This window comes from Panthera leo, chromosome B1, assembly GCF_018350215.1.
Source record: "Panthera leo isolate Ple1 chromosome B1, P.leo_Ple1_pat1.1, whole genome shotgun sequence".
Classification (NCBI taxonomy): domain Eukaryota; kingdom Metazoa; phylum Chordata; class Mammalia; order Carnivora; family Felidae; genus Panthera; species Panthera leo.
Genome location: NC_056682.1, coordinates 79434174 through 79448582, shown reverse-complemented (window position 1 = coordinate 79448582; position 14409 = coordinate 79434174). Strand labels below are relative to the sequence as shown.

The 14409-nt window shown below is 38.5% G+C and overlaps 1 pseudogene; it reads right to left on the bottom strand.

The window, feature by feature from the left end:
- Positions 1-4741: 4741 nt before the first annotated feature.
- Positions 4742-5080, bottom strand: LOC122218412 (annotated as a pseudogene).
- Between the last annotated feature and the right edge of the window lie 9329 nt (positions 5081-14409).

Sequence of the window (14409 nt, the reverse complement as noted above, 5' to 3'; positions counted from 1 at the left end):
CTTAAAAAGAACAAAAAAAATCAGCTAAAGGATGCTAGATCCTAGGTGTGTTATCATCTGATGTTGAAAAAAGCTTGATAGAATAGAAGGAAAAGGGAAAGAAAAGAAAAGAAAAGAAAAGGAAAACATTTGAAAAATTTTAAAAAATGACTATAATAGGGGTGCCTGGGTGGCTCAGTCGGTTAAGTGACAGACTTTGGCTCAGGTCATGATCTCACAGCTTGTGGGCTTGAGCCCCATTTCACGCTCTGTGCTGACAGCTCAGAGCCTGGAGCCTGCTTTGGATTCTGTGTCTCCTTCTCTCTCTGCCCCTCCCCTGCTTGCACTCTCTCTCTCTCAAAAATAAACATTAAAAAAATTTTTATTAAATGAATACAATAAAATAGAATAAAATGAAATGAAAGTAAAATAGAATAAAATTTTCAAAAAATTAAAAAATATCGTTGAAAAAATTCAATAATAATCTTTTTTATTAAAAAGGAAAATAAAAATAATTTTTTCCCTCTGTATTCAACAATAAGAAAGGAAAAGAAAAAGAAAAAAATTGAATAGATGGACTGACAAATGGAATGGAATATGATTGAAATTACATCCAGTTTCCCGTAGAAGTCAAACTATGAAGAACTTTATAGTCTGTAAACTAAGCAGGCAGAGAGACTTGTGGTGTTCCTCTAGAGCATGGTTGGTCCAGTTGGATGGGGCTTGGTGTAATGACTCCATTCTCCATTAGATGGCCCTGCTTTGTTTATCAGGCCTATACCTTGTGGCACATGTATGCATGTATGCATATGCATGAGAGAGGTGAAAATGGTGTCACCCAGCTACCCAATGTCTGGTATCAGAATTCTGTGCTCTTGCCAACCAACAATCAAGCACCCCTCCTTTGTCTCTGGCTTTCATCCACTCCCCGCTTCTACCCTATCAATAACCAAGTCATCAGCCTGCCAGGTGGCACCTGCCTCCTGAGTTTTATCTCAGATGGGGCTATGTTTCCAAACCCCTCACTTTTGAGGCCCTGTGGCTTTAACCTGCTCAGACCTTCTGGAGGAGGGTCTTGCCAAACAATATCCGGGGCTGGCCCACCCCCAGGAATAGTCACATGACCGCACCACTGAAGATGCCCAGAGACTGGGGCCAGGTGCCAGTCCACCCCAGAAAAGGTTCATGCAATTGCATAGCAGAGGCCTTTCAGGGATTATGGTAAATTGCAATATACATCTGGTGTCTGGCTTCACCATTTCTTAATGTCCTTGTTCCAACACCAGCAAACATGGCCATTTTCCGGGGTCCTCTGGGACCTTTGCCTGTGGGGAGGCCACACACAAATGTCCTCTCAGGAGGGAACTGCCTCCCTGTGTGGCCCTCGGACCCCTTGGACCTCACTTTCTGCTCCTGGGGATTCGCCCTTCCCACCAGAGCTCCACCAGGTATCGAGCTGCAGAGTTTCAGACTCTGCACTCCCCTGTTCATAGTCTTAATGGTATCCAAACCCTCTTCTTTATCCCTTGTTAATTCCCTTAGGGTGTTTTCAGTCTTTCTTTTTCTCTCCAGCCACTTTTGGGGTAGGGGAAAATGCCTTTCCAGTACTCTACCCCCTGTCTCCATCCTCTCTCTAAAAGCAAAAAACAGCTCTTTACCCTCTGCAGCTTCTCTCTTTCCCAGTTCACTTCTCCATGCCGTGTACCTGCTGACTTCTGTGGTTCAAGTTATGTAGATTGTTGAGTTGATACTCAGATCAATTTTCTAGGTGTACAAGATGGTTTGGTGTTGATCTAGCTGTATTTCAGGGATGAGAGACGCAAAAAACTTCCATGCTGCTCCGCCATCTTGGTCCCTCCCCTATATTTCTTTGATTTCTTATGATCTCCCATCTATAACTCTATCTTAGCACTTACCCAACTATATAAGTGAAATGATATGTTTGTGTTTCTGACTAAAAAGTGAGTTCTAGGCCTTAGGAAGTATACCCTTATTCATTCCTTATCTCCAGCATTCAGATAGTGACTAGAACTTAAAAAGCAATTAAATGTGTGGTAAACTAAGCTAAGGGCAATAGTAGGAAGATCAGAGAAATGATGATTTGGAAGATGTGTAGAGAACAGAATCTAATCAACTTGAAACAGTTATATGATAGGAGTACCAAAGACATAAGGAAAGGGGAGAATGCCAAAACTTTTTAGCTATAGGGACTTGGATACATGATGGTGCTGGCAACCAGGATAGGCAGTTCAGGCAACAATATCAACAACAACAACAACAACAACAACAACAACAACCAGAATTGAAGAAAAAGACATGAGTTTAATGGCTGTATGTGAGATATCAATCAGTATCAAGTGAAGATGTCCAGTGACAAGGTAAGAAAATGTATTTAGAGCTCACAAGCAAGATCTGGTCTAGAATTATATTTGGAGGTTTTAATTCTACTGGTAGGTTGAGTTTTGTAAGTGGTTATTATTCTAAATGGAAAGTGTGCAGAGGGTAGAAGTGCCCAAATCAAAATGTTGAATGAGAAGAGAACAGCCAAGACTCTGATTGGGAGAATCCTCTGAAATTAATAGTGGAGGAAAATAAAATCCTGGGTAAGGTGTATTGTTTTTTAGACAAGCACTATTCGAAGGAATGGTTTATAAATAAGACCGGAGTCTTTCCCAAATCCAATTGGGCCAATAGCATATAGAATAGATAAATATAAGGAATATGAATGGCATATTTTTCTCACCATAATGGTATAAACTCTTCAGATTTCTTTTGGTTTGTGAAAATAGGTACTAATGTAGGTCTTTTCTAAAAGCAAAGTGATGGAACACAGACTTTTGGAAAACAGGGAATATTCTTCAGTTTATGCCATTTCAGCTTACACAGCTTTCATAGGAATATTCTGCTTTCAGATAGTAGCGGGAAGCTATATTATAATTCATCTTTATGAGGAGTTTTTGTAACTTACTGAAAGTGAGAGTTGGAAAGTTGGAATTTATTGGTGTTTCTCCAGGGAAGTCTATTGAATGCATTAAGTAACTTAATGTTTAAGTGATTTAATATTTCACCAGCCAGCATCTCCCCTCTCTTTTTCTGGGAACTTCTTATACTTGTCAACTTTCACTGAGTTAATGCTATATAACAAACAACTGGGAGTTCAGTGGTTTACAAAACAAAGTACCTTCTTGCTTATATTACGTATAGATCATAAGTTGCCTACAGTGTTGCTTCAGGCTTTTAGAAGACTCTGCTGTGCACCATGTCTTGTCTCATCCTGATTCCAGGCTGAAGAAGACCTGCCCATTCTCATGGCAGGGATGGGGGAAAGCTGCTACTAAATCACAATGCCTCTTCTTCTCTTTTTTTTTTTTTTTTAAAGTTTGTTTGCTTGTTTGTTTGTTTAATCTCTAGGCCCAAGGTGGGGCTTGAAATCATGACTCTGAGACCAAGAGTCACACACCCTTATGACTGAGCCAGCCAGGCACCCCTAAAATCACAATACTTCTTTTTTTTTTAATTTTTTTAACGTTTATTTATTTTTGAGAGGCAGAGAGACACAGAGCATGAACAGGGGAGGGGCCGAGAGATGGAGAGACACAGAATCTGAAGCAGGCTTCAGGCTCTCAGCTGTCTGCACAGAGCCTGATGCAGGGCTCGAACTCACAAACCGCAAGATCATGACCTGAGCCGAAGTTGGACGCTCAAACGACTGAGCCACCCAGGCGCCCCAAAATCACAATACTTCTTAAAGCTTCTGCACAAGTGTGTTGTATGTCATGTCCTTTCACTTCATTGGCTAGAAGATATCATATGACTAAGCTCAACCTTGATGGATTGGGGATATATACTCTTAACAAGGAAAGGGACACTTCAAGTCACATATACATATACATGGAAAGGGAGGAGCAAATAAGTTAATAATACAATTGGCCACATTATTCCTCTGTCAGCTTAAACATTGTGGCTTTTGTGGGCAAATGCCCATGTTCCTACATATTCCCAGTTTTTCGGCCTTCGTCAGAGTTGAGCATATAACTAATTCAAACAGAACCCTTCTACTTTCTAACAAGAATTGAGACAAAAATTTTAAAAAAGAATCTCCAGTAGCCACATTATAAAATGTAGTGCGTAGGAGGAGTTGTCAGTGACCATATTCTTCAACAAGTGAAGAAAACCAGGCTGTAGTGGCAGGGAACAGAGTTGACACAGAATAAAGTTAAACAAGGATGGGGAGAAAGTTATGGCATCTCTGCTCTTTCTATGGTTTGGTTGTCCATCCATTCTTTGGATTCTGTAAATTATGACTTTTTCTTTTTGTCTAAGGTAAAATGGAATTGGTTTTTGTCATTTGTAGTGATATCATGGTTCATGGATGTGTGTAATTTCATTAATCCTAACACAAATACTTTTAGGCAGGTACTGTAATTAACATTTCACAAATGAGGATCAGAGTTAGGGATGGAAGTTATCTCTGATACCCTGTCTAGAAGAAATATTTTACAAGAACACCCAACTACATTATTCTACACTATGCTCACCAAGCAATTCTTTGTCCTGGTTTCTTCCAAGGGCACTATATACTGGGAAACAGTGTCCCTCCGCCCCCCCCCCCGCCCCCAAAAAATGGACTGATGTTGGTTATCTAAATTGATACTATGATTTATAAATTAAGGGGGTTTTTTTACTGACTTTGGTTGGTGTAAATCATTTCTGAGAATTTGCATTCACTATTTTTTAACATAACCTCAAGATTTTATTGTCTTCATAATGTAACAAAATATGAGGCCTCGAACTGAATCATTTGGCCCTTTCTCTTCCTATCTCTTTCCAGTTCAAAATGTTTGCATCTCTTCAAAACCAGCATTCTCTTAGACCTGTAGTTGGGCTCAACACATTCAAGCCTCAGCACAATCTTGTTTGTAGTTTTAGCCTTTTTCTGGAAAATCAGCTTACTCTGCCCACCAAAGCCACTCTGCTTCCTGTCATAATGCCACTTTCCCTGGGCATAAAGAGAATATTTGCTTTTCTTGTCCTTACGTGTAGGGTTGGTGCTTGCCACACTTCTTGCAGAAAGTCCGCAGGTTTTAGGAATGTTCACCATGTTTGTAAGAGCACTATCAGAAAGTTAGTTAACTATTTAGAATTTAAGAATCTGAAAATTGAAGATCATCTTAGAGGTGAAACTTATCAGGATCTGATCTTGCCTAGAACACCTGTACAGCCTATTTTTGGACAAGTACTTACTGCACAGCCACCATAAACTTGGATTTTTCAAGATGCTGAAAGATAGAAATTCTATGAAGAACTGACTTCTGGACACAAAACTGAACTTTCTGGTCAGTTAAGTCTCAAAAAGATCTAAAAGATGTATTAGTCACCTACATTGTGCTTAGCCCTTGACTGGCTACTATTGGGGTTAAAAATGACCTGAGGTGATATCAGTGAAAATAGCACAGTAGTATACTCCAAATTTCACCCCCCCCCCATAAAGGAAATGAAAAATGGGAAAAAATGTCAGAATCAACTTTTTTTGTAATTTTGGAAATTAGTGAAAGGCCTGTAGCAACTTGTCAAATACAATACTCAGAAGAAATGGCTGTTTTTTATTAAAGAACTATAAAATTTATGGTGTTTTAACCTATGCCAGCCCCATCCCTTGCTCCTCAGATCAGTGGTAGCTGTAAAAATAACAGTCTGCATTCCTGATACCAGAGGGAGCAAAACAGACCTCATAAGCAAAGAATTGTAATTCATTGCCGTTCGCCCTTGAACAATATAGGCTTGAACTGCATGGGACCACTTACACGCAGATTTTTTTTTCAATAAATACAGTACAGTATAAATGTATTTTCATTATGATTTTTTCTTTTTTTAAGTTTTATTTATTTTTTGAGAAAAACAGTGTGAGCAGGAGAGGGGCAGAGTGGTGGGGACAGAGGCTCCAAAGTGGGCTCTGCACTGACAGGCTGACAGCAGCAAGCCTGATGCAGGTCTTGAGCTCAAGAACCGCAGATCATGACCTCAGCTGAAATCAGACGCTCAACCAACTGAGCCACTCAGGCACCCCTTCATTATGATTTTCTTATTTTTTTTTCTTACTTTGTTGTAAGAATATAGTATATAATACATATACAAAATATGGGTTAATTGACTGTTTATGTTACTGGTAAGGCTTATGGTCAATGGTAGTAGGCTATTAGTAGTTACGTTTTGGGGGAATCAAAAGTTATAACTGGATTCCCAACTGCACAGGGGGAGACGGAGGGGTTCACCATCCCTAACCCCCATGTTGCTCAAGGGTCAACTGTATTTGTTCTAAACTGCCTGTTGGCTCCCTCAAATATAGGCTTGTCTTTATTTTGCTTAACTCCAGACTAGCCTCATGCTAAAGCTCCTTCCCACAGGGCATTTATTGAAAACATTTACAGTATAATGTCTTAGGTTGCTGCTCCTGCTGTGATAGATAATAGCTGGGGTAAATAATAGATTAATCAGAAAGGCTGGGCTATGAGTGTCCTGTAAGCTTACAAAGCTGAAAATCTAAAAGGCTAAATGCATGCTCAGGGAAGTGTGGATGCTAAGGAAAGATTCAAGAAAGCCCTAAACTCACTCCCTCCTGACTTTGAGGTTCTAAGAAAGAAGGACGTGATGGCTAAGGCAGAGTTGTAAAGTGACTGGTGGATGTTGAATGCATGCCACAACAAATATACATAGGTTCTCTCCAAAGACTGGGATATCCCTTGGTTCCAAGTATTTAAGAAAATCTGTGGCCAATCATTAGGTGACCACTAAGCTACCATAACAGATACTTCAGGGGCTACATACAACAAAGAACAGACTGCAGAATTAGTTCAGAAAAGTCACTAAACAGGTGCCTGGCTAATTCAGTTGATAGGGCATGCAACTCTTGATCTCTGGGTTGTAAGTTTGAGTGTTGGGTGTAGAGATTACTTAAATTTTTTTTAATGTTTTATTTATTTTTGACAGAGATAGAGAGACAGAGCATGAGCAGGGGAGGGTCAGAGAGAGAGGGAGACACAGAATCCAAAGCAGGCTCCAGGCTCTGAGCCGTCAGCAGAGAGCCCGACACGGGGCTTGAACTCACAGACCGTGAGATCATGACCTGAGCCGAAGTCGGACGCTCAACCTACTGAGCCACCCAGGCGTCCCAGGTGTAGAGATTACTTAAAAATAAAATTAAAAACAAAATTAGGAAAGTCACTAAACAAAAAATAACAACTACAATAAATGATAATATCAACAAATCCTAGGGAATGGAGAGTTAATATAATATCACCCAAAGTCTATATTTACATTAAGGTTCATTCCTGGTGTTGTACATTCTATGACTTTTGACACATGTTTAATGACATATATCTTCCATTATAATATCATACAGAATAGCTTCACTGCCCTAAAAAAAGAAAAAAAAAATTTTTTAAAGTTTTAAGTAATCTCTACACCCAGTGTAGAGCTCCAACCCACAATGCTGAGATCAAGAGTTGCAAGCTCCACTGACTGAGGCAGCCAGTTGCCCCACCCTAAAAAATTTCTGTGCTCTGCCTGTTCATCCCTTCTTTCCCCTCTGACCTCTGGTAACCACTCGTCTTTTTACTGTCTCCATAGTTTTGCCTTTTCCAGAATGCCATATAGTTGGAATCATAGTATGTAGCCTTTTCAGATTAATTTCTTTCACTTACTCATATATATAAAAGGTTCCTCTATATCTTTTCATGACTTGATAACTCATTTGTTTTTAGAGCTGAACAATATTCCATTTTCTAGATGTACCACAGTTTATCTTTTCACCTACAAAAGGACATCAAGTTTTGGCAATTACAAATAAAGCTGATATAAACATCTGAATGCAAATTTTTGTGTGAGCATAGGTTTTCAACTCCTTTGGATAAGTACCAAAGAACATGATTGCTAGATTGTATGTTAAGACCATGTTTGGTTTTTAAGCAGCCTCCAGTCTTCCGAAGTGACTGTACCATTTCTCATCCCCTGCAGCAATGAATGAAAGTTCCTGTTGCTCCACATCTTCACCAACATTTGGTATTGTAAGCATTTTGAATTTTGGCTGTTCTAATAAATGTGCAGTGATATTTCATCGCTGTTTTAATTTGAAATTCCCTTTTGACATATAATGAGGAGCATCTTTTCATATGCTTATTTGACATCTGGTATATCTCTTTTGCTGAGGTGTCTGTTCATATATCTTTTGCCATTTTTTTTAGTTGGGTCGTTGGTTTTCTTATTGTTGAGTTGTAAGAACTCTGTATATTTTGGAAAACAGTCCTTTTTCATATATATCTTTTACAAATATTTTCTCCTACTCTGTATCTTCTCTTCTCATTCTCTTCACATACTATTCACATAGTAGAAGTTTTTAAATTTTTACTTAGCATTTATTCATCTTTGAGAGACAGAGAGAGACAGAGGATGAGCAGAGACGGGGCAGAGAGAGGCGACACAGAATCGGAAGCAGGCTCTAGGCTCCGAACTGTCAGCACAGAGCCCAACGCAGGGCTTGAACTCATGAACTGCAAGATCATGACCTGAGCCGAAGTCAGACGCTCAATCGCCTTAGCCACCCAGGCGCCCCCTCATAGTAGAAGTTTTTAAATTTAATGAAGTCCAATTTATAAATTCTTTTTTTCATGGATTGTATCTTTGGTGTTGTGTCTAAAAAGTCATCACCATACCCAAGGTCATGTAGATTTTATCCTATGTTTTTACTAAGGGTTTTATAGTTTTGCATTTTATACTAAGTCTGTGATCTGTTTTTAGTTAATTTTTGTGAAGGGTATAAAGTCTGTGTTTCGATTTGTATTGTTACATGTGAACATTCCAGTTGTTCCAGCACCGTTTGTTGAAAAGGTTATCTTTGCTGCATTTTCTTGCCTTTTGCTCCTTTTTCAAAGATCAGTTGACTGTATTTACTTGGGTCTAATTTGGAGCTCTTTAATCTGTTCCATTGATTTATTTGTTATTTTGCCTATACCACAGTTTATAACAAGTCTATATGTCAGATGCTGTCAATCTTCTGACTTTGTTTTTCTCCTTCAATATTGTATTGAATATTCTAAGTCTCTTAATTAACTCTCCATTTAAACTTTACAATCAATTTGTTGATACCCACAAAATATCTAGGATTTTTACTGGAATTGCATTGAATCTATACATCAAGTTGTAAAGAACTGACATCTTGATAATATTGAGTCTTCCTAGCCATAAGTATGTAATATCTTTCCATTTATTAGTTATTAAATTGCATTCACCAGAGATTTATAGTTTTCTTCAAATAGATCTTGTACATATTTTGTTAAATTTATACCTAATTATTTCATTTTGGGGTGTTAATGCAAATGGTAATGTTTAAAAAAATTTTTTTATGTTTATTCATTTTTTGAAAGACAGAGAGAGACAGAGCACAAGCAGGGGTGGGGCAGAGAGGTAGGGGGACACAGAATCCAAAGCAGGCTCCAGGCTCCAAGCTGCCAGCACAGAGCCCGACGTGGGGCTCGAACTCACGAACCACGAGATCATGACCTGAGCTGAAGTTGGACACTCAACTGACTGAGCCACCCAGGCGCCCCGAAATGGTAATGTTTTTAATGTCAAATTCTACTTGTTCACTGTTAATATATATTCATTGTTTGTATATTTACATTATATCCTGTAGCTTTGCTACAATTGCTTTTTCATTGCAAAAGCTGTTTTTGTCAATTCTTTCAGATTTTCTACATAAGTAATCCTGCCATCTGTGAACAAAGACAGTTTTATTTCTTTTTTCTTTATCTGTATACCTCTTATTTCCCTTTCTTGTCTTATTGCATTAGCTAAGTCTTTCATTACAAGGTTGAAAGGGAGTAGTAAGAGGGGACATATTTACCTTGTGCCTGATCTTAGCAGGAAAGTTTCTAGTTTCTCACTATTAAGTATGACATTACCTTAGGTGTTTTGTGGATTTCTTAAGTCAAAGGTGGGAAATTCCCCCTTTATTCCTAGTTTGGTGAGAGTTTTTATCATGACTGGGTATTAGATTTTGTCAGATGCTGCATCTATGATATGATCATATGAATTTTCTTTTTTAACTTGTAGATATGATGGGTTACATGAATTTATTTTCAAAGGTTGAATCAGCTTTGCATACCTGGAGTAAACTTCACTTAGTTTTGGCATGTAATTTTTTAACACATTATTGAATTTTATTTGTTAATATTTCATTGAAGATTTTTGCTCTGTGTCATGAGAAATATTAGCCTATAATTTTCTTTTCTTGTGATGTCTTTGGTTTTGGTATTAGGGTACTGCTGACCTCACAGAATGAATTAGGTATTCTCTGGCAGACACCAGTTTGTTCTCTGTATTTAGGAGTCTGCTTCAATTTCTTTTGTTACTTCTTTTATTCATTTGTTTTGTTTTTAGATTTCCACATGTAAGTGAAATCACATGATATTTGTCTTTCTCTGACTGATATATTTCACTTAGCAAAATACCTTGCCTGTCTCTCTGTGTTATTGGGAAAGGCAAGATTTCACTCCTTTTCATGGCTGAGTAAAATTCCATTGTACATATATACCACTTCTTCACTCAATCATCTATTGATGGACACTAGGTTACTCCTATATCTTGGCTATTGTAAATAATGCTGCAATAAACATAGGGATGCATATATCTTCTCGAATTAGTGTTTTCATTTCCTTTGGATAATAGAAAAAGCTTTTTATTTTGGTACAGTCCCAATAGTTTATTTTTGCTTTTATTTCCCTTTCCTGAAGAGACAGATCCAAAAAAATACTGCTAAGGCTGATGTCAAAGAAATTACTACCCATGTTTTCTTCTAAGAGGTGTATGGATCCAGGTCACACCTTTAGGTCTTTAACCCATTTTGAGTTTATCTCTATGTATGACATAATAAAGTGGTCCAGTTTCATTTTTTTGCATGCAGCTGTCTAGTTTTCCCAGCACTATTTATTGCAGAAACTGTCTTTTCCTCCATCATATATTCATGCCTCCTTTGTCATAGATTAATTGGCCATATAAACACGGGTTTATTTCTAGGCTTTCTATTCTGTTCTGTTGATTTATGTGTCTATTTTTGTGGCGGTACCACACTGAGTTTTTGTTTGTTTGTTTGTTTGTTTCTTAATAATTTCTTTATTTTTCAATTTATATCCAAGTTAGTTAGCATATGGTGCAACAATGATTTCAGGAGTAGATTCCTTAATGCCCCTTACCCATTTAGCCCCTCCAGGAAACTTCTGTTTGTTCTCTATGTTTAAGAGTCTTTTATGTTTTGTCCCTCTCCCTGTTTTTATATGATCTTTGCTTCCCTTACCTTATGTCCATCTGTTTTGTGTCTTAAAGTCTTCATATGAGTGAAATCATATGATATTTGTCTTTCTCCAACTACTTCGCTTAGCATAATACCACATAGTTGCAAATGGCAAGACTTCATTCTTTTTGATTGCCGAGTAACACTCCATTGTATATATATATACCACACCTTTATACATTCATCCATCAATGGACATTTGGGCTCTTTCCATACTTTGGCTATTGTTAATAGTGCTGCTATAAACATGGGGGTGCATGTGCCCACTTCGAAACACCATACCTGTATCCCTTGGATAAATACCTAGTAGTGCAATTGTTGGGTTGTAGGGTAGTGCTATTTTTAACTTTTTGAGGAACCTCCATGCTGTTTCCAGAGTGGCTGCACCAATTTGCATTCCCACAAGCAGTGCAAAAGAGATCCCCTTTCTCCGCATCCTTGCCAACATCTGTTGTTGCCTGAGTTGTTAATGTTAACCATTCTGACAGGTGTGAGGTGATATCTCGTTGTGGTTTTGATTTTTATCTCCCTGATGATGAACGATGTTAAGCATTTTTTCATGTGTCGGTTGGCCATCTGGATGTCTTGTTTGGAGAAGTGTCTATTCATGTCTTTTGCCCATTTCTTCACTGGATTCTTTGTTTTTTGGGTGTTGAGTTTGATAAGTTCCTTATAGATTTTGGATACTAACCCTTTATCTGCTATGTCATTTGCAAATATCTTCTCCCATTCTGTCGGTTGCCTTTTAGTTTTGCTGATTGTTTCCTTTGCTGTGAAGAAGCTTTTTATCTTGATGAGGTCCCAATAGTTCACTTTTACTTTGGTTTCCCTTGCCTCCAGAGACGTTTTGAGTAAGAAGTTGCTGCAGCCGAGGTCAAAGAAGTTTTTGCCTGCTTTCTCCTTGAGGATTTTGATGGCTTCCTGTCTTACATTCAGGTCTTTCATCCATTTTGAGTTTATTTTTGTGTATGGTGTAAGAAAATGGTCCAGGTTCATTCTTCTGCATGTCGCTGTCCAGTTTTCCCAGCATCATTTACTGAAGAGACTGTCTTTATTCCATTGTATATTCTTTCCTGCTTTGTCAAAGATTAGCTGGTCATACGTTTGTGGGTCCATTTCTGGGTTCTCTATTCTGTTCCATTGATCTGAGTGTCTGTTTTTGTGCCAAGTACCACACTTTGTGTGTATAGCTTTGTAGTATATCTTGAAATCTAGGTTGTGATACCTCCAGCTTTCCTTCTTCTTTCTCAAAATTGCTTTGGCTATTCAGGGTCTTTTGTTGTTCCATACAAGTTTTAGGATTCTTTGTTCTGGTTCTGTGAAAAATGCTCTTGGTATTTGATTAAGGACTGCATTGAATCTGTAGATTGCTTTTGGTAGTATGGACATTTTAACAATATTAATTATTCCAATCCATGAACATGGTATATCTTTCCATTTATTTTTGTTGTCTTCAATTTTTTTCATTGTCTTATAGTTTTCAGAGTACAGATTTTTCACCTCTTTGGTTAATTTATTGCTAGGTATTTTATTCATTTTAATGCGATCACAAGTGGATTTTCATTTTTTTCCCTTTTTTAATTATTAATTTTTATTTATTTTATTTTTTATTTTTTTTAAACATTTATTTATTTTTGAGACAGAGAGAGACAGAGCACGAATGGGGGAGAGTCAGAGAGAGAGGGAGACACAGAATCTGAAACAGGCTCCAGGCTCTGAGCTGTCAGCACAGAGCCCAACGCGGGGCTCGAACCCACAGACCGCGAGATCATGACCTGAGCCGAAGTCGGCCGCTTAACCGACTGAGCCACCCAGGTGCCCCTATTAATTTTTATTTTTATTTAAGTAGGCTCTGTGCCCAGTGTGGAGCCCAATGTGGAGCTTGAACTCATGACACTGAGATCAAGACCTGAGCTGAGATCAAGAGTCAAATGCTTAACTGACTGAGCCACCCAAGCACCCTTGGAACTATTTTTAAATTTCTTTTTCTGCTACTATGTTGGTGTACAGAAACACAACCAATTTTTAGATATTAATTTTGTGTTCCACAACTGTACTGAATGCATTTATTAATTCTAATAGTATTTTGGTGAAGTCTTTCAGGTTTTCTGTCCCTATAATACAAATGTTATTATGCTTGATATTGTCACAAAATCCCCTTAATCTACCCTAATTTTTAAATTCTTTATTCTTTTTGCTCTTCAGTTTGGGTGATTTCCACCACTCTATTTTCCAGATTGTGGATTCATTTTTTTGCCTTCTCTAATCTGCTGTTGATTTTCTCTAGTGTATTTTTCATTTGAGTTATTGTATTGTTCAGCTCTGATTGTTTCTTTTTAATGTTTTCTATCTCTTTGTTGAAATTCTCACTAAGTTCATCTACTCTTCTCTCAAGTCCAGTTAGCATTTTTATGACAACTTCTTTGAACTCTTTATCAAATAAATCAGTCGTCTCCATTTTATTTTGTTGTTTTTCTGAGCTTTTTTTCTTGTTCTTTCATTTGGAACATATTCCTTGACTCCTCATTTTGCCTGATGCTCTGTGTTTTTCTGTGTATTAGGTCAGCAATACCTCCTGGTCTTGAAAGCAGTGACCTTCTGTAGAAGGCATCCTGTAGTGTGCAGTGGCTCAATCCCCTAGGTCACCAGAACCCAGCATTCCAGGGGTATTCCCTATATGAGTTATGTGTACCCTCTAGTTGTGACTGTGTCATGTCTACTCTGGGTGCACTGGTGGGCAGGGCTGGCCCCTGGCATGACGGACTGAGAGGCCTGGCTATAGCTGCTTCACTTGTGCTGGTAGATAGGGCTGCTTCCCCAACCCAGGGGAGTCAGTGCTTTGGATGGGCATTTGTCCTGGCCAGGGCTCTTTGCTGGGTATGGCAGGAGAGTAGTTGCATTCCAGGGACACCAGTCCTGAACAAAGCTGTCTGCCATGTGTGGCATGGTGGGAGCTGCTTTGGAAAGAAGTCTTCCAAAGTCAGTAGGTTGGAAGGGACTGGACCACAGGGGAACACCAGGGCAAAGGAGAGGTGTTCTCAAGGTAGATGGAGAGTGTCAGAACTGGCTCCCACAAGTGTCTGGCC